Source organism: Urocitellus parryii, chromosome 4 (assembly GCF_045843805.1).
Source record: "Urocitellus parryii isolate mUroPar1 chromosome 4, mUroPar1.hap1, whole genome shotgun sequence".
NCBI lineage: Eukaryota > Metazoa > Chordata > Mammalia > Rodentia > Sciuridae > Urocitellus > Urocitellus parryii.
The window spans coordinates 189,173,848-189,198,094 of NC_135534.1; the positions used below are offsets into that span (position 1 = coordinate 189,173,848).

The window sequence follows — 24,247 nt, forward strand, 5'->3', positions numbered from 1 at the left end:
GCATGTGCAAGACTTGGGTACAATCTCCAGTACTCTTAAATAAAAAATAACAGCATTATCCTGGATCCTTCCCAAGATTACTTGAATCAGAAGCTGAATAAGCAGACACAACTCATCATTTTAAGTACACATCTCTCTGGTGATTCTGATGCACAGTAAAGGGAAAGAACCAATACCCCATGCTTGCCAAATTATTATTGCCTTAACAGACACAAATACACTCAACCTCCTGCCAGTTCATAAAGCAGAAAGGAAGTGACCAGAACAATCCAATGACTACAATTGATGGAACAGCTGGGATTAGAACAAAGCACTGGTCATCATATCTTTTCATTCCAGTTCAAACTTGTCCGTTCAAGAAGAGGACAATACCTGGGATGTAGTAGGATGAGAAGGGCAGTATTAGATGGGGCAGCGTTTGGGGAAATGAATCACCTCAAGTGATTATTCACTTGCTTTGAGGCAAGTGATTAAAAACTTAGATACTAATTCATATGGAGGAATCTGACAAAAGAGAAGAAAGAGGAGAGAGGAAGATGGAAGGAAACCACAAGCAACAGAAAGGGGAATTCCTGTAACTGTATAAGGCTCAACAATGGGTTTGGCGTAGCTTTATGAAAATTCTAGAGCATTATTCTTACAGTTCAATTTTCAAATATTTTTATGTCAAGACTAAACTTTTTGTGACTTAGAAAACAATCTCTCCAAATAAGCAAACTCAAAATCAAGTAGTTGATATCTGCATTTGTTGCAATGAGAACAAAAAATTGAAGCGACATTTTTTTTTTCCATTCCAGGGTAAGAATTAGTTATTCCCTCATACAAGAACACACTCTAATACAAATGCAAAGTGTGCTCATACAATCCTTTCTTTTGTTTGGGGTCCTAGTTTTAAAAACTATATTTCATTCCAGTTCCAAATACAATACAAACTGCAGACAAAACATCCTGCCACAAAACTAAATCCAAAAAAGCCCATGATCAACCAATCCACAATAAAGTGGTTAAATGCCAAACCCAAAATGGTACATGGAACAACCATGACCCTCACCATGTGGTAAAAGATGAATCCAATTAATGTTACCTTAAAAAGAACTTAAGCAACTCCTTTCCTTCCTGTCCTAATTGCCTATTATGGCCTCAGAAGGCAGCTGTGTGGTAGAGACAGTAAGAGAAAAGCATTTTCTGACCAATGTACTCCTTGACCCTGGTTGAACTCTATGAAACATGCATTAATGGATTCCCAAGGCATTTAGAGCGGCCATAATCTGTCAAACATTTACAATTACAAGAGGATCAATAAAAATGGGATTGTCACATGGTTATTTTCAGATTGCTCTCTTCTTCTGATTTAAAAAAAAAAAAAAGTATTGCAGGGGAGGGAACAGCAGTGACCCAAAAGATAACAAGACAACATTTTATCGGAACGGACCTCCAGAGTTATCTAATAAATCTTCTCTACCTCTCATTCCCCCCTCCAAAAAAAAAAAAAAAACTCAGCTATCAAGCAAGTCACTACTAAGGGCAATTTCAACATATCCCACAGTCTATCTTCTCAGTTATTTCCTGAACTGACTATTCAACTTAGCCCCTCATCACCCAGAATTGTCCCATGACACTTCAGAATCCCCCTAACTAGAAATAAACTTCCGTACAGCTGTTTGCACTCACATACACTATATCTGCCCTTGGACACAAATTATGCAGCCTCCCACCCATACAGTGTCTCCCTGTTCCTCACCCTATCCAACCTCTGTTCTAACAATGCCCAACCTATATCTGCCTTTTGATAACACCATCCCAATTAAATGCCAATCTGCCTGTTTTGTTCCCACTCACAGCCTCCAAAGGCTCTACAGAGAAAACTTTAAGGCAAGGAAAAGCTGTCACTATCAAGAAATGCATTCAAACTCAGCTGAGTCCACAATAGCAGCCATTAATTTCTATCATGCTAGTGCTTGTTTGTTTGGGTGCTGGAGATCAAACCCAGGGCCTTGAGCACACTAGGTAAACACTCTACCTCTGAGCTACATCCCCAGTCCTAATGCTGTCATTTCCCTCCACTCTTTTCCATTCCTCACATTGCCCCTCTTGAAATGTCCATCATGGAGAAGGCAGTGGATGTCAGGTAAAGCTCACTCAAAGCTCACTCTTGCTCCTTCTCTCTCCCACAACCCACCACTTGAATCTTACAGATTCCTTGAATAGTTTACACACTGTAGTCAATACAGACAAGTCCTATCAACCTTGGAAGCACATTAGAATCACCAAGTGGCTGGCCTGGCCTGTCTCTCAATGACTGGGGCAAATGGTCTGAAGTGCAAACCCTGCACATATTATGTTTCAAAAGCCAACCCCACCCCCAATCATAAAATAAGCTAAGGTTGGCTAGTACTGGCCAAGACAACCACTCCTACGGTTTTAAATACCAAATCTGGAGCTCTTTCCTGTGCTATGTTCTCACATATCTAAATGCATTCTAGAATCATCTCCCTGTATATCCCCAGGCACTTCAAACTCAATGTGTATCAGATTCTTCATCTTTCCTACCATAGGCTGAACTATATCCCTCAGAAATTCTTATGTTCAAGCCCTAACTCCTGATACCTCAAATGTGACATCTTTGGACTTAATTAGCTTTAAAGTGGTAATTAAGTTAAAATGAGTCTTTAGGGTGAACCCTAATCCAATATAGCTGGGGTCCTGATGATGAGAAATTTGGAACCAGACATGTATGGAGGGAAGACCATGTGAAGACACAGGGAAAAGACGGTCACCTATATGGCAAGGAGAGAGGCCTCAGGATTGGTTTCTTCAACTCTCCCCATACCCTGATCTTCCAAACCCTAGAACTTTAAGAAAATACACTGTTATTTAAACCACCCCATCTGTAGAACTTTGTAGCAGCTCTAGCAAACTAAAACACTTTCCATGTCCTGTCACACCATGTACTCACATTACTCTTCCCTCTCCCCCACCTACCTTATCTATCCAATGCTAAAGTATATCAATTCTTCCTTCTAAATAACTTTCATCTCTGCTTTCTTCCCTCCAAACCCATTCTCACTGCCTTAATTCAGGCCCTAATAATATCTCTTAAGATATTCCAGCACTGCATGATTCCCCTTACAGGTGGAATCTAAAAACCCTGAACCCATGAGGTGGACCATAGAATGGTGTTTACAGGAAGCTGGAGATTAGGAAGGGAGGGAATGGGGAGTTGTTGATCAAAGCATATCAAGTTTCAGATGGACAGGAGGAATAGGTTTTCAGATCTACCACACAGCAGGGTGGCTATAGTCAATAACAACATGTATTATATATTTCAAAATTAGAGAGAATTTAAAATGTCTCAGGTAAGTCAGGTATAGATGTTAATTGGCTTGATTTAATCATTTCAAATTGTATACATATACATCAAAACACCACACTGTACCCTACAAATGCATGCATTTATAATTTTTTAAGAGAGAGAGAGGAGAGAGAAAGAGAGAATTATTTTTAATATTTATTTTTCAGTTTTCAGTGGACACAACATCTTTATTTTTTTATTTTTATGTGGTGCTGAGGATCGAACCCAGTGCCCCGTGCTTGCCAGGTGAGTGCGTTATCAATTGAGCCACATCCCCAGCCCATGCATTTATAATTTGTCAATGAAAATTAACAAAAAAAACCCCAACATCATCTCAATAGATGCAGAAAAGGCTATAAAAATCCATGTCCCCTCATTATTTCAATGGAGTCCACCTAGTAATTAAGGACCACTGGGTGGTACCAGAAGAGTCCTTCTTTAATTCCTGACTTGCAATACAAAGAAAAATGATAACAAATTGTTGGAAGCTATTTAATTTTGGATTTAAAAGCAAACATATTTAACTGGGAAAAACTGTTGTAGATATCTGTCAAAATATAACTGTGGATAATTTTTTCAATTGGCTGAATTTTTCTGGGATACTGGGCTTAAGCATTTATCACTTTTATAAGCAAAAACAATTTCAAAGAACTGACATTTCACCTTTCTCTTCATTGCTATATCTTCTCTTTAACTTTATGCAAGTATTCTAAAAAAAGATAATATAAATTTTTATACTTAGAAAACCACTTAGAGGAAAAAAATGTTTTTATAAATAACTTAAAAAAAGAAAAAGATTTTCTAGGCCTTTTCACCTGCAACCATTTCTCTTGGCTTTATGGAAAATAGTCTTCCTAAAACAGAACCCTAGCATGGCAATGATCTGCTGTAAATTCTTCATTGCTTCTGTTGCTTCGAATACACCCTCCTCAAGAACAGCACACCTCCAGTACATCCTGCTTCCACCGCAGCACCCTGGATTTACTCAGAACTCCCTGACGTGTAATTCTGATCCGCATGATTATCTCTGCACATGTATTCACCTCTTCCTGGATACCCTCCCATGTCCAAATTCTGTGCCCAGGAAACACCTACTCATTCTTTCAGCTCCAGCCTGAGAATTACCTCTCAATGAAGCCTTTATGACTCTTCTCCCCACCCAGATTCATCACTGCCTTTTCTTTGCTGCCTCTAAGAGAAACGTACACATTCTTTTCATTATATACTGTGGCCACACACAGGAAGGTGTCACAGATACCCACAGGGATTAACCAGGTATCACAAATACATAAAGTGTCTTGTGAAAACAGATCTTAAACTTGTGTGATATAGAAACTATGCTTGCACTATGGCTAATCATAATACCTGCCTCTCTCTTGTTATCTTTTAAAAACCTTGACTGGAACAAATAAAATGTATACAAAGCCAAATTTATTTAGCACATAGACAATTTTGCAAACTCCGGCCAAAGGCATAAAAACGTTAGGGTCTTCATTTATCTTCCTTCTACCCTTTGAAGTAAGATACCTAAATATGCCTGCAGTTACTCCTTTAACCCAAATACCTGTGGTCATTGCTGATCCTGGTTCCTGCTACCCTCAGTGGAACTGACACTTGAAGCATATAGACGCACACTTAATCTGACAACAAAGAAAGGATGCAGTTTCAAGTTATATAACCCTGAACTCACTGCTACTCAGTAATTAGCAAAAATATTCTTTTGGGTGAAGTAGTATTCCTGGGCAATATCCTGAAAGGTATCTGGCCATCATTCTACAAGGAATGTGGAATGTCTCTGCTTAAACAGAGTCAGCAGAGAACTACTTGTCTGAACTGTCTTGCTTTGGCTCTCAGGACTGCTATTCTGAGATAAGCTTTGGCATTATGCCATGAACTATACTAAACAACTCTACTTTTTTTTTTTTTTAACTCTACTGTTACATTCACTGTAAGGTTGTTTGGAGTCACTGATTACTACTGGAAAATATCTAATGTTTGAAGACATTTGATTGAAAAAAAAAAAAAAAACCATCTCCTCCCAGCACTGTCATGCCTCCTGTTTAGTCCTTACCCTCATGGGCTCTCTGGATCACACAATAGACTCTTCACATCAGCTACTTTAAAGGATAACAAAATGTTTGACTCTTTTCTAATACATGGCTAGGATCCTAAGGTGGACACACAGTCTTGATCTTTGCTTAAATTCACCCTCACTTCCTCTTTCTTCATTTCCTTCTTGGGATTATTAAATTTCATTACATTCAGTAGAAAAAATACACATCTAACTAACTTCTAACTAACTTTTTCTTTTTTTTATTTGTTCCTTTTAGATATACATGACAGTAGAGTATGTTTTAACATACTATACATACATGGAGTATAACTTCCCATTCTTTACACCTAATTTTTAACACTACATGTACAGAGTAGTACTTTCATTTAGTCCTCACTCCTAGTGTTGGATCTTTAAAGAAAGAGCTCCATCTTACTCATCCTTGTATCTCCAGGGTCTAGGATCTAATAAGTGCTCATTATTTGTTTTTTTTTTTTTGTTTTGTTTTTTTAAAAAGAGAGAGTGAGAGAGGGGAGAGAGAGAGAGAGAGAGAGAGAGAGAGAGAGAATTTTTAATATTTATTTTTTAGTTCTCGGCGGACACAACATCTTTGTTGGTATGTGGTGCTGAGGATCGAACCCGGGCCCCACGTATGCCAGGCGAGCGCGCTACCGCTTGAGCCACATCCCCGGCCCAAGTGCTCATTATTTGGATGTCAAATTTAAGTATATTACATGACCACCCCTAGTAAAGGGTAAAATGATGGATTACCCCTTAAGGAAGTTTTTATTTCTCCAAAGCACTGACGTGGTCCCTCCCTGGATGCAACACTAATGACATCCGGAAGAAAATAAAGTTTATGGGACTAATATGAAGACACACTATCAAGAACAGATATAAATATACTTGCAGTGTTAATTCTTTGCTATCCATCATTAGGGTACTTGCTCCATTGTCTAGTAATTGACCCATTATTTCAGGAAGCATACCACCAGAAAAAGTCTGCTGATAAATAAATGCAGCTAAAAACCAAACTTTTCATGGCATATTAAAGGCAGTACATTCAAAGGTCACAAGACCTAAGGAGGCTTGAGATGATGTTCTCAGGATGCAAAACTTGGTGAGTAGAGGATCTCACACAGCAGAGACCATCTACCAGGGAGGTCTAAAAACCCTGCTCAGTGTCATACAGGACTGATCATTATTAAACTTTTCTGTTGCTCCAGTCAGTTTCTACTTTCTACAAATCTACTTTTCACTCATACTAATTTCTATCTTCAATTTTTCTCAAACTCTCTGTATGAAATAAAGTGTTATCATTATTTTAGAAATCAATTTCATTATTTCCATCACAAGCTGTAAAAAATAATTATGCAGTTTGAAGCAGCAAATTCTGTTACCAGGGACCTGCTCTACAGAATCACCTGAAATACAGAAAATGTCTTGTACACAAAGGTGTTCAGTTTAGCAAGGCAGTGAGTGGAATTAAGATTGCCTTCAAGTAGAATTAGGATTTCAACTACATAAAATGTACACAAATTTTTTTTAAATATCCCATAAACTTGACAAAGGCTATCTCTAGGTGATAGTTGTTTTTTTTTCTTTATATTTTCATTTTCTACAATGATCATATGTTACTTTTCTAAGAATCTTGATGCTGATCTGACAAGCACAGGGACCAAAGTTTAATTCTAAGCACAGCAAAAAAAAATTATATATAATTCTAGTTAAAAACCAAATGATATTACTCTCAAATTGGTGATTTCATTCTTAGTCTTAGAAAATGACATGCAGGGGGAAACATGATGAATGTAGAAGGGAGATTATTAGTATAGAAGAAGGGGAAAGAATAGAGGAAGGGAAGGTAATGAGGAGTGAAATTGGTCAAAATATATTATATGCACATATAAATGTGCCACAATAAACCCCACTATGCTGCATAATTAATATATACCAATAAAAAAGGAAAATTGCATGGAAAGCTGTGGGATGCAATTTTTAAGATATTAAGGAAAGGGAAAATAAAACTCAATGTCCAAAAATAGGACAATGATTGAACAGTTTAACAACTTAATGGATTATAAGGGTATTAAATATATAATTCAGAAATTGACATATACAACAGTGGGTTTTAAAAAATGACCTACAGAAACAAAAATATATGTTACCTCTAGGAAGAAGCAGACCATAATGGAAACAGGCTATAAAACCAACATTAAATGAAAAATTTATTCACTAATGAACTGCAAATATGAATGGGTTTATTTAAATGTTGTCATAATATGGTTTCAAAAGATTTTTGTATTAAGCAGCATTTCACATAAAATATTTTCAAAGAAGTTAAACAGTTTCATATTTTAAATGTTTTTAATGAAACATTTTTACTGAGTTATTTTGACACCAAATGGAATGAAGAAAGAAGAAGAGACAGGCAGGTAAGTGATCTTATGCGTTCCCCATATATCAGAATAATCCCAAAATAAGCCATAAGCATCTGCCATGACAGCCACTGGCCAGAATTAATGCACTTCTTTCCAATCAAAATTAATAAAACATGGTATTAATCAGCTTAGACTGCCATAACAAACTACTTAATATACATAGTTCTAGTGACTGAAAATTCAAGGTCAGGGATGCCAGCATGGCAGGTTTCTGGTGAGGACTCCTCCTGGCTTGCAGGTAGCAGGTCTCTTACTGTGTGCTCACACAGTCTTTTAGTACACAAATATAGAGACAGCTCCTTCTTCTTATAAAACTATCAATTACCAAATTAGGGCCCTACTCTTATGACCCCACTTAATGTTAATAACCTCCTAAAAACCCTATACCCAAACACAAACACATATAGGCTAGGCTTTCAACATATAAATATTGGGGGCACACAATTCAGCACATAACAAGGACTACATGTTTTATAATGATTCTCTTGTATATAACATATTTAAACATGAAACCTGGGCAGATTCTTACTCCTAGAGAAATGGTATTCAACAAGGTTCCTGATCCTTGAATCAGGTAAGAATTTGTAATTTTTGGCCCTCAATTCAAATGGTCAATGAAACATTTTTACTGAGTTACTTTGACACTAAATGGGAAGAAGAGAGAAGAAGACACAGGCAGGAGTGGGAGCTGGTCCATTCCCAAGTTCCCAGAGGCAAAGTCCTGCTTGAGTGTTGAGATTCCCTTGAATAAGTTGAGAAGTTCAACTCATGCTTCCAAATCTAAAAAATAAAAATTCTCCATGGAGCTTTCAACTTTTGTCTTCTACATCTCTCTCTTGGTCCTCTCTGGATTGCCTTTCTTAGAATCCTAGGCAGTACAGGAATGCTCTATGCCTCTTCCAGGTTCTGTATGTCTTAACCCCCCACCCCATAACCCCCTTCCCTGTAACACAACCTATTCTAGTATTAGCCCTGAGCAACACCCATGCCTATGAGCTGCCTGGACCTACCCTTGATCCTAAACATAGCCTGTGTGACCTGCCCCAACCTTGTCCCAGATAAGGGGCCTGGAGTCCTGGTCAGTTTCCATACTGCAATCAGCCTAAGGAGAAGATATTCAACAGCTAAAAAGGAATATTAACTGATGAATCAGCACCAAAACACACTAAATAAAATCCCCACAGTCACCTGGACTTCCTGAATAAATAATTATTATGAATGAGGAATCAGATTTCAAAAAGAAAAGGTATGCGTATTATTTTTCCTCTCAATTTCTAAACAAAAAATTATAGCAAATGTAATAAGCTATTCATAATACAATAAGTGAACTTGAAAGACTCAATATTTTGAAAGACAGAAATGTTTAAATGTATTTGAATCAAATGATTTAAAATAATGGTAAGAAAGCTTAGTCGGTGAGGGAAATGGAGAGATGTTGGTCAAAGAGTATGCGCTTTCAGTTATAAAAAGTTCTGGAGTTCTAATGTATAGTATGGTGTCTAAAGTTAAACATTCTGTGCAGTACACTTAAAATTTGCTTTAGTGTTCTTATCATGCGCAAATTGGTAATTATGTGAGCAGATGGATATTTAACTAGCCTGATCAACTATGACAACCATTCCATGATATATTCGTATATACAAGCAGCATGTTGTACACTTTTAATAAATACAATTGTACTTCAATATAGTTGTCAATTACACCTCAGTAAATCTGGCTAGAGAAAAAAGAAAAGTGTGGTTTCCAGAAACCTTTTATTCCCTTCCATATGAACCCCGTTCCTTAGAAAAGATCACGTAAGCTTGGAATAGTCATTAAAACTGACTTTGTCCTCCACATGACTCTTTAGCTCTTTAAATCTCTTTGAAATAACATCACCCACTGTTCAGTGTAGTTTTTACAAAATATGGATTATACATAACTTAGATACCTCACATTTCTCAAAAGCAAGCATCTAGCAGATAAATCTAAGGATGATTTTTTTTTCCTGAGAGTTTTTTAAAAAATTGAAATTTGAGTGTGGTCACATTATAAACTCTGATGCCAAAGTCTTAAATATTTGCTCAAGAAGATTCTAATCTTTGTCCATCCTTCCGTGTTTTGAAGCTATTCGTGCCACCTGAGCCTTACCTTACAAAAACACAAAAGGATGCAAAGACAGGGAGTTCTCCCAACTTGAGTTTGAGCTTCTTGGATGACATGGAGTAAAGTCTTTAAGATTAAAAGGCCAGAACAAAGTTGAGTATAAAAAGCATAGACCCACTGAACAATAAAACTGGAGAATGATTGATTCAAACTGATTCCAAATACTGTTAATTTAAGAGGAACTTTAAGGCCCGGAAAGGTCATGTGCTCTCGAAGGCCACATGGGCAGCAGTAAGAAAATTGGCACTTGAATCATGGCTTCCTGTCTCAGCCTCAACACCTTCCCGTGGATTTCCAATTTACAATATTTTTAAAAACCTTGTACATATCTTTTTAAAAAGCTGGGGACAAATGAACCCTAAAATTTTACCGTGGCAAACATACAAATGAAAAAAGAGCTCTGGCAGAGAATGGGGCTGGCAAATGGGGCAGGGCCTGCTCCCCAGGCCCTCTGGGTCCCCTGGCCCCAGGTCAGCAGGTAAACCAGGGGCCTAGGAACAGGCCGGAGGGTGGGCTGGCAGTCTCCTCCCTACACACACCCTAAGTCCTGTCCCCCACCAACCCCGACTACCCTGCTGGCTGGCCTAGGCTATGAAGGACCTGTGAGCCTCTCCGCCTGGGTGACCTGATGGCGGTAGTGACCTGTCAGACTCCGGACCTGGACCCTCGCCGGCTGCTGAGTCTCCAGGCTCAATCCTGCCCATCCCAGCCCAAGCAGTGCTGAGGACTTGGCGGTGAGAAGAAAGGCGGCCACTGGAGGCTTCAAGGGCCCAAAAAGGCTGGAGGATGGTGGAAATCACCACACCTAAGACTGAGAGCCCCGAGATTAGAGACCTCGGTGCGCATAGGAGCTGATTTCAGAGACCACGCCTAGTCCCGTGAGACCACGCCTAGTCCCGCGAGACCACGCCTCGACCAATGAGACCTCACCTTGCACGTGGAGGGCAACCAAAGGAAACTTGTTTTATAATTCTTAAAAACAAAGGCCTTAGCTGACCTGTAAGGTGAGCGAGGGCCCTGATAGCCGCCCTTGGCGATTGGTGTTCCTTCCACCGGAGAACCAGCAGAGGAACACACCACTCTTGACCAATGGGAAAATGCTCGCCGTCCTTTGGAAGGTTCACTGGCCGTTTTTAGAAGACTTGTGTATATAATATGAAAGAACTGCCCTCAAATTTCCCCCCAACCTTTTAAGTCGTTTGCTGTGTCTGGACATTCTAAATGTGAAGGGGTCCTCAACAGTAGGGTAGAGTCAGGAAATAGCGTCTTATAAATGCACGTTTTTTTAAAAAGTCTGAAATGTTTTTGGAAGTGACTTTGAAATGGAGTTGTTAGACCACCTCTAGGCCCGACACTTGTCCATGTTTGTTCAGTAGGTCAGAGGCCATGGAGAAGACTTTGATGGTGAGAAGAAGGAGGGCCTGTGCCAGACTGGTTGTATTATAACCACTGTTCTGTGTGTGCCTCTTATTCCTCATTGGTGTATGGACAGTGGACAATGCTAAGAACTTTTGTTGAACTATCTAGACTTTCTAGATGTTCTAAAGTGCCCGATATATACGTTAAAGCATGACACATTCTATAAATTTATTTTTGTTAAAATTCTTATGAAATATTTTGGAGAGGCAATAGCCAAACCCCCCTGTGGAGTAGTACACATTGTGAACTGGTTTTCTGGCCTATCATGCCAATGTGCTTAAAATGAGGCAAGATTGTTCCTTATGTTTATGGATTTTGTTTTACTTTGCTGTGCACATAGTGTATATAAAGGACAAACAAGTTCTAATCAATATCTAGTCTTTCTAGATGTTAGGTTGCCAGTGTATGTCAAAAGTAGGATTAGTAAACAAAATTTGTATGTTTTGTGTTAAAATTCCTAGGAAGGATTGTCTTCTGAGCTTCACAAATTAGAACTAGTGTTACATGTATGCAGTTTATTCAAGACTGTCATGTACATAATGGACAAATTGAGTCCTTACTTGAAACATCTTTAGAAGTGCCTGATGTATGTTAAATGTAGAGGTAGTAAAATATCACTTTGTAAATATCGTTTTTGCTAAAATTCATAGGAAATGTTGTCTTTGGGGAATGGAATTGTTAAACCACCTCTGTGAGCAGTGTAGTACTGTCTGTACATGTTCAATGAGGTGAGAGGGAAGCGATTGCAAAAGGTAATGTGTTGGTGTGTTCATAAGTGGACATTTTCAGACATCAGTTTTCTATATGTTTTGTGTATTTTGTTTTGCTATTTATATAGTGTATATAATGGACAAATGAGTCCTAATTTTGCAACATCTAGTATTTAGATGTTAAAGAGGTTATCAGTGTATGACCAAGTAGGTAATGAAATTAACACATTTTGAACATTTTGTGTTGCAATTCATAGGAAGGCTTGTCCTCTGTAAATGACTTTGGGATATGAACTTGTTCAACTGTCTGTAAGTGTTACATATGCTTGTTCTTGTCCACTGGTCTGAATGTAGAGAGAAGGAAGTGAGAAGGAAAAAGTTCAAAGACAGAATGGCCATATTAGGAGATATCACAGATTATAACCATTGCTACATGTGCAAATTTATTTACCAGTGCTGTGTGCATAGTGGACAGGTTCTTCTGTGGAATATTATATATTTAAGTAACAGAATAAAACTTTTTGTAAATAGCTTTTAAAAACTGGTGGGAAATAATGTGTTTGGAAATGTTAAACCACCTCTGAACAGAATATTGTCTGTACTTTTTCATTGGGTTGAGCAAGGTGGGAGGAAATAAGTTGCAAAAGGTGTTCTGTTAGAGTGTGTTAGAAAATGTCAGCTAGGGCTGGGGATGTGGCTCAAGCGGTAGCGCGCTCGCCTGGCATGCTTGCGGCCCGGGTTTGATCCTCAGCACCACATACCAACAAAGATGTTGTGTCCGCCGAGAACTAAAAAATAAATATTAAAAATTCTCTCTCTCTCTCTCCTCTCTCACTCTCTCTTTAAAAAAAAAAAAAAAAGAAAGAAAATGTCAGCTTACCAATTGCCCTGTAACATGCATTTCATTTAACTTTGCTATGCTGTGCTATGCTGCATATATTGTGTGTACACTGGACAAAGAAGACCTAATTTTTAATATCTAGTCTCTAGATAGTAAAGAAGTCACTAATGTATGACAAAAGTAGAGTTAGTAAACTAACACGTTTTGTACACTTTGTATTAAAATTCATAGAAAGGCAGTCTACTGAAAAGGACGTTTGAAAGTGAAATTGTAGCATCACATCCAAGAGACACATGTGCCCATATCACATGTGACATAGGAGAAAGAAATGGAAGAAATAAAGGATTCTAGGACAGAATGATCCTACTTAGAAGACGCTTTCAGATATAACCATTGTCACATGTGTAGTTGACTACTCGACACTACTATTTACATAGTAGACAAATTTAAGTCCACTTAAGAAAGACTAGGTGCTTATAAATGCACAAAGTATGTTAAAAGTAGAGGTAGTAGGGCTGGGGCAGTAACTCAGTGTTAGAGTACTTATCTAGCATGTGTGAGGCACTGGGTTTGATACCCGGCACTGCATATAAACAAAATAAAGGTCAACAACTAAAAAAAAAAAAAATTAAAAAGTAGAGATAGTAAATAAAACATCTTGTAGATATCTTTTTGTTAAACTCCATAATGAAATAACTATCTTTTGGAATTGGTATGATCAAAACACTCCTCTGAGCAGTACATATTATATTTGTGCTGATTAAGGGAGGAAGAAGGAAAAGAAAATGCAAAGAGCTTTATATAAATATATTTTCTGTGAAGGAAGATTGACCATTATCACTTATATCTGTGAGTTTTGTTTTACTATGTTGTATAAATAGTGTGTATAAAGGACAAATGAGTCCTAATGTACATCTAGTCTTTCTAGATATTAAAGATGTTGCCAGCGTGTAACAAAAGTACAGTTAGTAAACTAACACACTGAGTACACTATGTGTTGAATTCATAGGAAAGACTGTTCTTAAAACCACTTAGGAAGTGAAATTGTTAGTCATCTCTAAGATTTACAGATGCATATATCTGACCCCTGTGTAGAGTAGATTAGAAATGAGAAGGGGAAAGGCTCTAGGCCAGAATGTTCTTGTTTGGAAGACACTTTCAAATCCTAGTCTTTAAAAACAAAGGTTTCTTTGCTTCAAAGGCTAGCCTTTGTTAAGTAAGTGTATGCAGTCTGTTCAGTGCTATTGTATGAATAGCTGTAAACTTAAGTTCCTGTTGGAAATATCTAGTGTTTTAAAGGGTATTACTTTAGCCCTTTACTTAAAAGTAAAGGGCTAAAGTAATACCCTTTAAGTACTTTTTGTTAGTACATAGGAACGGTTGCCATTTAGGGGAATGAAACTGTTGAACTTGATATCTTAGAGAGTATGTTGAAGGTTCACTGGGTGGTAGGTAGGAGAAGGAGAAAGTAGACATAGAGAAGCAGTCTGTGTCCCTTAGATTAGTTCAGACTGTCTAGCCATTGTTATAGGTGCTATATTTAGTTAATAATGCTGGGTATTTAAGGATAAGTTCTAATATCCAAAATTTGTTAGAAGTAGCAAAATAATCCCTAAATAAATATCCTTTTGTTAGTTTTTAGGAAGAACGGTCATCTGGGAATGACCTTTGTAATCCACCTCTTGGAAGTAGGGGTAGTCCTGAATTTAGTCACTGGAATGATGAAGAGGAAGGGTGGGGGGAAGTGCTCCTTGCTAGTACCACCATATCTGGAAGACAGTTTTAAATTACAACCATAGAACTATATATGCATTTTTGGTAAAGCACTTGTGTTATAGTGCACAAAGTTCACACTTTATTTCACAACATCTAACCTTTCTACATATCCTGAGGTATCATAAAAAGTAGAGCTAGTGAATTTGCCAACTTGTAAATATCTTTTTGTTATAATTGATAGAAAAGATGCATCTTGGAAGTGGAATTGTTTTATCTCTGGGCATTGTTTATCAGAACTTGTTCATCAGGCTGCAGAAGAGGAGCAGAAGGAAGTATGCAGGGAGAAATGGGAGCAAGTGCTCAAGGATTTACATTTGGATATGAATCATTAGTGTGTGTGCATCTTATGGCTATACCATAGGAATACTTTAATTCATTTTGAACATGGATACTTGGTAATATTTCAGTAGTAGAAATCTGATAATGAGCCTTTTTAGAAACATGCTTGGTGTATTCTGTTGCTTTGTCTCATTTTAAATTGAGCACTAAGGGAATGCATTATTTTTAGTTGTAACTCTGCCAATATAACTACCTAGAGGCCTGTTGCCATTTCTGTCTTCAGTGAAATTTTTGTCCCCAAGAAAGGATTACAATTTTTTAACAGATTGAGTTGGTGCAGTATATTCTTAGTTATCAATAATTCTCATGTAGCTTTGGGAATTTGAATTGGTGAATATTCATGATGTGCAGAAAAGCATAATACACACAATTATCTTAGTCACACAAAATGGGATGTATGTCCATATATTCACAACCTGGAGAGACACATCCAACTAAGCTGCTTGTGAATGGACGACTTTGTTCTTTATTTATGTTTTTATTTTTCCTGTAATACATAAATTAACTTTTTAAAAAAGGTATTTAAAAAATAGAAATCAGCACCGCAATAATTCTTACCATTACTTTAAAAATTCACAAAGAAGCTATGACATAATCATCTGATCTTCACTCATCAAAACTTAACTTCATGGGGCTGGGGCTCAGTGGTAGCGCACTTGCCTGGCATATGTGAGGCACTGGGTTCGATTCTCAGCACCGCATATAAATAAATAAAATACAGGTCTATTAAATATATATATATATATATTTTTTAACTTCAGTGTTCTAATTTCTTACAAATTATGCATTGGTTACTAAATTGGTAACTACCCTACATAAATAGTGTTTTTTAACCCACCAAATCTACTTGTCCTACATAACCAAGCCCAGCTTTGTGCAGTTCCTAGTACAGAGCAAGCCTTCAATATGTGCTGTTATTTAGCAGTATACTACATGGCTGTTACTCAAAACTGTTTCAACAAACACCTACATTCATCTCTCCCCAATTTTTTTCTGTTCGCATTTGACTTTTGCCAAGTGAGAAGGGGGAAAAAAGTTACAAACAGGAAGTCAAAAAAAATGCCAATTCATCAAACAAAAAGAAAAAAAAAATGGCCTTCTACCTGTCATTCTCTTCCAGCACTGTATTTTCCTTCCCTAACTCATTTTTTCCATGACTGAACAATCCCACACACACATCCCATTTTAGCCCTTGACAGAGTTAATCCGTCTCATTCTGCAGACCTAATGAAACGTCACTTCCCCAGGGAAACCCTGAGTCACCCCAAAGTCAGATGAGGTTCCCCATTTAATCTCATATGCTCTTTTCCCTTGCAACATCACATCTTGAATTTATACATCTGGGTGATCATTTGGTCAATATCCTCCTTCCCTCTAGATTCAATGCTTGGTGCCCCATGTGATAATGACTACTTTACTCATCACCCTCACCAGAATCAATCATAGTAACACAAAAAGCACTGCTGCAGATTTGATGACAAAACAATACAGAAACCTTACGTCTGAAACCTTACGTCTGGATAGAAAACTCTCTGTAATCACAGATTCAACCAGTCGTGGACAAATAATACTCAGAAAAAAAAATGGAGTCTCTACTGAACGTGTACAGACACTTTTCCTTGTCATTATTCCCAACAATACAATATAACAACTATTTACCTAGAATTTACATCTTATTAGGTATTGTAAATAATCTATAGATGATTTAACTATGCAGGAAAATAGTTATAGGTTATATGCAAATGCTATATCATTTCATATAATGAACTTGACCATCCATGGATTTTAGTATCCCTAGAGGATAGAGGATGTGGAGGCATTCCTGGAACCAATCCCCAATACTAAGAAATGACTGCATTTAACTTTTTAAGTTATGAAGTGAAAATATATACTAAAAAATAATGGAAATTGGGGAAGAGCAAGAAAATTAAAGACATACTAATTTTTTGGGGGGGAGAACATGGAGAATAGGATTGAAAGTCCTACTTTATACCCTGCTAGTAAAACAAGAAACTGAGACTGTACATAATAAATACATGTTGAATAATGAATAAACGTAACTCCAGACAGCACAGGAGCAGACTAGAGCAGTGTCTTTCAAAGCATTATTTATGATTAGATCAGAGTTTTCAAAATATCTGAGTGTGAATAGCACTCTTTTAATGAAAATAGACTAATGGGAAAAAATAGAAAACATATAAAAAATAGAAAATGGAATTACTGTATATGGTAGACTGCAAGAAACTGTTGTTTCATTCATATATATACAAATATTTCTAACTATGGGTCATGGCCAAAAATCTTTGAAAATCACCAAATAAAATTACTCAATGCAACTCCTCTCAACTTTCCATTAAATGCTAAAAAAGGTGCACAAAAATTAGCAATAGCACTGGGAAATTTAAAAGGGGGAGCCAAAATTAAGACACTATTTCCACTAAACATTCACTGCAAATAATAGGTAAGAAGGATATCCTTGGCCCACATGCATGAGGCATACAGCACCTTTTGAACTCAACAAGATAGATGCTCTGATGCACATTAAAAAAAAAAAAACCCTATGTCAACTCAGGAATGCAGAACATGCAATTGCCCAGATAAATATTAGAACACCACCACCCAACTAAAGGAGAAGCACCTTCTGAGAACAAAGCAAGAGGCTTAAGTGGGCCCAAGCACAGATTTGATTACAAAACAGACTACAAAAAGTTTACACTTAAAAGTCACACATTATATAAATATATACAGAGAAAGAAGGAACAATAAAAGTAAAGGCACACTAAATTATTTTATTGCACAGGAATAGGATCAAAACTTATTTAATGTTCGACTTTGGGAATCAGAAACATTTTTATGAATGCAATTGGAAAATGTAGGCAATTACATTTAAAACTAAAAACTAGATTTGGCCATTTCACAATACTATAGATGTATGAAACAAATAATTCACAGAAAAAGATAAATGACCGAGAAGCATAATATTGGATTGAACCATATGAAATTGCCATTTTTACAGGATAAGAGTATTCAAATATCTGTTATTTTGTATGACTCAGCCAATCAACAATGATAACAACAATGTAGCTAATGCATTCAATGTAACAGGCATTTGAAAAACATTAAATGAAGATTTGTGTATGTCATTTCTGAATAAATAAGGACTATAAGCCTAGAGGCATTATGTGCTCTATTTAAGGCCATGCAGCTGAGTACTGATAGAAAGAGACTTAAAATAGGGCACTGCCTGACAAGCCTGAGTTCTTCACAGAAGCTGCAGCACCTTTCAAAACAAACAAAACTTAAAGAATTAACATTAAATGTTATCATTTATAATAATAAGTATAAAAGTAATGTTTCCCTCTTAAGAGGAACCTCAAAACAAAATCCAAGTGATTGTTGCTTATAGAGAAATATATGAAACAAAATGACACCAAAAGTTTAAAATCAGAATAAATGAAGTCATTTTAGACAAAGAAAAAGAAAATTGGTAACATTAATAGCAAAAAAAAAAAGAATGGGCTATTTTATATTGATAAAAAATAACAAAGAACTAACTGGAATATATATTTCATATTGCTATTTAACACATAGAAATTGTTATAAAGAAATTGACATTTGATTCCAACCCTATAAAAAAAAAGAAAGAAATTGTAAGAAGCCCACTTGTAGAGGCACATTAAAGGACTATTATTGGTCTATAACAATTTGAGAAGATAAATGGGGCATAGAGAGTGTGTAAATAATATTATTATATTCACTGAACTAATACACATGTATTGTACTTGTCACCTATAGAAAACCAGGCTCTTTTCAAGCAGTAAGGAAACAGAAACCATTAGTTCACAAGAAATAAAAAGCCATGTTCACTTACCAGAATAAACTAAACAAATAATACCAAAGTTTACATGAATAAGCACCAATAATCAAGCAATCTTCAGCTACATTATATTGAATCACTAGCAGGTTTATACCTCCCTATGAAGGCAAGTACAAACAAGAAAATTTACTTTCTCTCTACTGTTTTAAATTTTACAGTTATCAACCCCCAAGCCACACACAAAAAAAAATTAGTGAATATTATTAGCATATAACATAAAATTTAAGCTATTTCCACTTTTAAAAATGACCACTTTCAGATAGAAAAATCCTTTCTCAACAATGCCTGACTCATAATTAAAAATAAAATGCTAATTATTTCAAAATTATTAAAAATTAAGCACTCTTCCTCAAAAATGCCAAAGCCATCTCTTTTTTTTTTTTTTCTTTTTTTCCTTGTGGGGTAGTATCAGGGACTGAACCCATGGCCTCATGCATGCTACACAAGTGCTCTACCACTGAGCTACATTCCCAGCCTGTTTTATTTTGAGACAGGGTCTTGCTAAGTTGCCCAGGCTGGCCTCAAACTTACCATCCTCATGCCTCAGCCTCCCAAATAGCTGGGATTACAGGTGTGTGCACCTTCTTTTTCTTTATCAGCAACTCCCACCTCCTCCATTTCCCTTCCCCCCAGTTTCACTTAACTAATGCTGTTCGCCCTTTAAGTCTCAGACACTTTCCTACCCTCCTAGACAAGGTTTTGGGCTTTCTAGACTCCTCCAGGATGCCCATTTCTTCTAATGTCAGTCACATGAGGTAGTTGCTCAAAGTCTGTTGCCTTCACTGGACTGTAAATCTCATGAAGTCAACCTTGTCTCTTATTCTAATATGTTCAATATAAGGTAAATATATTTTTCCATTTATCCAAATATTTATCATGAATAAGTTTGTTAATTTTTGTCCAAAGAGTTTGAATTTCCACCACATGCAAGGTGATGTACTAAGCTTTGGAAAAAAAAAATCAGAAAACAGGAATTTAAAAACAAAAATCTTTGCCCTCATCTAAGGAAAGGTCTGAAGAAAATAAGAACAACAATGAAAATGTCAGGTGAACTGGATAAATAGGAAACATCACACAATTTTAAATGCATGAGTTAAAGAAGGCCTCACCAAGAAGGTGGTGACCTTTGAGTTAAGACATGAAAATGATAAAAGAACAAGCATTTGGATACCTGGGAAAGAACATCCTAGGCAGAGTGGATGGGTGATGGCAAAGACCTAGAAACTATATTCCCTGGGAACACCAGCACCTAAAGATAGGAAGAGGAGCACTAGTCCTCCAAAGAGACTGAGAAGAAGCAAGCAGAGATAGGAAATGAGTAGTTAAATAAGGTGAATATTAGGTATTGAGATTATTATCCAGTCTTTAGAAATTTAAAATGAAAGATTTTAATGACATGTGTACATACTTTTGAAACAAAGTAGAATGCTATTAAATATTCACTAAGAGCAAATGTTAAAAATTGCAAGAAATTATCACAAAATGGAATAAAGAAGCTATTACGAGTGGTGAAATTACAAATGAATCTCCTATACATACTGGATTTTCCAAAATGAACACATATGCCAATTAATAAAAATTAATATAATCTTAAAAAATCATATGGCTTAAAAAGAAAAAAGAAGAAATTTATCTTTGTTCTATCTTACCTGCAAGAAGGCATGCCAATACAATTATCTGAAATTAAATAAATTCTTTACTAGAAAAGGCTTTAAAAAATACAGGTACAGTGCAAAGTTATATTGCAGTCTACTTTTTACCTTAATCTGGCAATGAAAACTTAAAATGATTTGACCAGACTTTAAGAACCTTATTAGAGTTTCTCAAAGTGTGGTCTTTAGGATACTGGGATTTCCAAAGTTGTTCTGAGAAATCTATTTGTGTTTTTTTTGTAGTTATGACAGCAGTATGACACACATTGCTATTGTCTTATAGTAAATTAAAGCTAATTTGAAACTCTCTTTAGTTCCCAAATCATCACCAATCTCCCAATAATGCTAAAGGTATTTTTCAGAGAACAGTAGCTGGAATGGATTGTTTCAGGGATTTCTGTTCATCCCAAAGAACATATGCTGAAATGTGCACCATTTCCTTCATATCATCCCAGAACCTCCTTATCAAAAGCCATTGTGGATGTTCAGTGAATGCTTACAAAACCAAACCATCTGCTAAAAACAAACAAGAAAAAAAAACACTAAAGAATCTGAGTCTTGATAAAATGCTGAGTTTCTCATTCACTTTCAAAAGTTCTCTCCAGCTTATCACATAAATTTCACTGGCCTTTATACATAAAAATTGTTCAAAATATTACAATTATTACTGATCACTGCAAGCTCTGACCTCTCAGCTAAGCTTCAAACTCCAATTTGCAGCTATTAGCTGAACATCTCTGCCTAGATGTTAAACATGTCTAAAACTAGCAATCTTCCCTGCAACAATCTTCATATCCCTATGTCCCATCTGTTAATGGCATTAACATGCCCTTTTTTGTTCCCAACAGCCTCTAGCACCCTCCCTCCACAGCCTTCAAGATTGTCCCCAATGCACCATCACTCTCTGCCAGAAACAAATTGCAAGCACTCTTCCTCACTCACGTGCACACTCTGGGCCCTCTTTATTACTCTGGCATGTAATGAACTTCTCCAACCCCCTAAAGCCAGTGTCCTGTTCCAATGTAAATCATTCTTCTTCCCCAAGGCAGACTTACCCTTTTCATCCATCCCCATATAGATGCAGACAGTTTTGTTTAAACCTTGGTTTACATTATTTATCACTGCTTGATCTTAGTCATTTGTGTCCATGTCTCTCCATGTTTATAAGCTACCCGAAAGCAGGACCCAAGCTTTTTTGGTTGTTTTCTTTTCAGTGTTCTCAGTCAAGCAGGAGGACACAGAAGTATTCCAAGATTTCAGTCGCATGAAACTGCATTGAAAGGATTTCAGATGAAGTAACTAGAGAACAGACCCTGCTGGATTTAGAAAAGTCAGTCATCGTGCCCTGGCCTTGGAACCTTTACATCTCTGTGTCTACTCAGAAAGTAAAGCAAGCAGTTCTCTGTGGAACAACAATAAATAGTGAGGACAGAATGAGTACCTCATTTTCTTGACATTACAATAATCCTTCCCGCAATGAATCATATAGTCGAAGAAAGCAAGGCAACCCTTTTACCGAAAGCAATTGTTTCAGTTGCATAAGAACAGGCCATCTTTGTCAGCTGCTGATTACAGACTTCTAAGGGGTGGGGTCTTCCTTTGATACTCTCACAATGAAACCTGCCTATAAGGAATGACTCCATCTATCTTCTGTGCTCCAGAAGTGGTCCATGGGCCTTCCATTCATGCCTTGTTTTCTACCTAACGAAAGGCTCACAGATACCAAACATGTGCTCTGACATTCCCCTGCTCCCCTCACCTGAGATCCAGATGCAGCAGAGACCTTGTGGAAGTAACCTTCTCTGGGATATTTGTCATCTTGATTATCATACAGCTGGAATTAGTTTTCTTTTTTTTTGACCAATAGCATATTTTTATTATTATTATTAGTTGTTCAAAACATTACAAAGCTCTTGACATATCATATTTCATACATTTGATTCACGTGGATTATGAACTCCCATTTTTACCCCGTATACATATTGCAGATTCACATCAGTTCCACATCCATTTTTTTACATATTGCCATATTAGTGTCTGTTGTATTCTGCTGCCCTTCCTATCCTCTACTATCCCCCCTCCCCTCCCCTCCCCTCCCCTCCCCTCTCCTCCCATCTTCTCTCTCTACCCCATCTACTGTAATTGATTTCTCTCTCTTGTTTCTTAATTCCCTTTCAGAACAGCCAGACACTCATATCACTCTGACAAGAACTCTTAATTGAGTAATGCCATGGTGCCCCAGTCTGAGGAGAGTCCATGCAGGTGTTTCTGGCTTCAAATAGGTCACCTGCAACAGCAGCCTCAGGAACAGCCTCTCCATAACAAGAGGAGACCCAGGCAAGTGCAGTCACACACACATGACTATGTACATGAGTATATGAAAATATACCCCAACACATAAATAAACACAAATAAGAGTTTTCTAGGTTCACATGGGCAGAGGATGAGGATGAAAGGTGAAGTAACAACTGGATAACCAAGGGAGGTTAATCAGACCAAAGGGTAAGGTTGGAGTGGCAGATTATCTCATTTACTTTAGGCATATCTATCTTGTTTGAATCATTATGAAAACCACATAGTTTTTACAAAAGAATGCAGCTACCTTCTTCTGGTTGGAATGCTTCCTACCACATTCATATCTCTGAGTGACTTTGACAAGAACATAAGTAAAAGATTTGAACGAAACACCCCGCCACAAGAACGTGACCTCTAAATAAATCTGACTTTCCACAAACAAGATTTGGATTTTTCTAAGAAGCAAACCACAAACTGAACATAGAAACTCAAATACAAGTTGAGTCAAAAGTAGGAATATCCAAAATGAGATAGAAGCCCACCAGGACTACTGATAAGACACAACTGTGTCTGGCTCTTGGTTATTTTTTACAAGCAACAGGTAAATCTTGGTAAAACATTGCAAGTTTATAAGATGAACTTGAGAAACCCAGCTGTCTCCTTCTCTTATAGGGAAAAGCTGTCGGACCTGAAAGCTCTGAGACTACTTTGAGGAAAAAGTTCCTGAACTTGAATAACTCAAAAGACATACCGCCATACTTGAAGGCATTTCAAAAGAACTTCAGGTCAAATGCAAGCTCCATGACAGAGGGGACTTACACATCTCATTTTCTACTATCCTCTAGTATATGGTGGATGTGCAAAAATACCTGAATTGAATGTGGAATGAATAAATGAATGAGTAATATAAAGTATTAAGGAAAGTGTAAATGCAAACTAGAATTGCCATATCAGCTGTTATTCCTATTTTATATAAGAGAGACACCTTGACTTACTCAGCCATAGCACAACTGGAAACAGGAAGCCTCCTGACTACCTATTTCTTGATCCTTCTTTCCTCTTCTAGGCTTGAGTATCCTTCTTTCCTCACCTATAGTCCTTGCAGATCCTGGTCTTCCAGGATCCCTCCCTGGTGCTCCCCATCACCTCCTCTACCACACTGACCTCAAGGACCAGCTTCCCCAGCTATGATGTTCCAGTAGTGCCTGAAGCCTCATAACCATGATACACAGAATTGTAATTATTGTTAATATGTCTATGAGCTTCCCCTGAAGAGTGGGAATCCTTCCTTACTTGTCCTTACTCACCATAGTATCTAGCACAATGTCTGCAGGGATAGGCAGTCAG

The 24,247-nt window shown here is 37.1% G+C and overlaps 1 protein-coding gene across 4 annotated transcripts in view; it reads right to left on the reverse strand.

The window, feature by feature from the left end:
- Lpar1 (lysophosphatidic acid receptor 1) overlaps window positions 1-24,247 on the reverse strand; it is a 160,026-nt gene that overhangs the window by 102,891 nt on the left and 32,888 nt on the right. The window contains exon 1 of one of the 4 annotated variants that reach the window (XM_026391138.2): window positions 21,661-21,746. The exons of the other annotated variants lie outside the window; for them this stretch is intronic. The gene's annotated coding sequence lies outside the window, so the exon portion shown is untranslated. Of the gene's footprint in view, window positions 1-21,660; window positions 21,747-24,247 lie in introns of those variants that run through there. 4 annotated transcript variants of the gene reach the window in all.